Source organism: Mus caroli, chromosome 4, assembly GCF_900094665.2.
Source record: "Mus caroli chromosome 4, CAROLI_EIJ_v1.1, whole genome shotgun sequence".
Taxonomy (NCBI): Eukaryota; Metazoa; Chordata; class Mammalia; order Rodentia; family Muridae; genus Mus; species Mus caroli.
In genome coordinates, this window is record NC_034573.1 from 67,853,606 (window position 1) to 67,854,410 (window position 805).

Genomic DNA, 805 nt, shown 5'->3' on the forward strand with positions numbered 1-805 from the left:
GACTGATATCAGTCCATGAGGACAAAGGGACAGACAGATTAAGGATTTGGAAGCCTTCTGAGTACATATGCAAATGACACATGGAACAACTATGGGAAGGCAGATCAACTTTACTCAGTGTGATTCAAGGCTTTTGTAATTTTGGGGATAGGGGGTCAGAATATCCACATGGGTAAAGGTCATTGGCTTAAGGTTTATTGTACCAAAATGTCTCATTAGCATAGAGAGTCATTCCAGGAATCTCAGGTGCTAGTTGAATGGGTTGTTATAAGAAGAAAGGAAGTTGAACCTTTAATCTTAACCAAGGCTACATGACACTTTGTAGGTAGTGTGTCGAGTTTTAAACTCCCTAGACAAGGTGATAGAAGGAGAATACTTAACAGTCAAGGAAGCCCTTCATATTGCAAAAAGGTCAAAAGACTATCTGGACAAAGGTAGACTACAACCTTAATTAGCAGGGCAACAAAGAGGTTTTGTTAAATACTGGCCAGGACCATGGATACCTGCTGGGTCTGTACTTGAGACTCTGTGTTCCCAGAGATTTGTCCTGAATTATATTAGTCAGGGCTTATAAAGGCAAAATTCATAAGGCTACATGTTTCCAGTCCACATATAATCAAACACACATAATACTAAACTGTGACAATTGACCTTGTTTACAGAAAAGGAAAAAAAACAAAACAAAACACTTGTTATCTTACATGAACAATACCCCCAGTATTCCACTGTTTTGGAACAAGTGGGGATTTTTTTCAGTTTCCAAGTAATTTTATTCAGAATTTTGTGTTTGTTTCCTGAATCAATA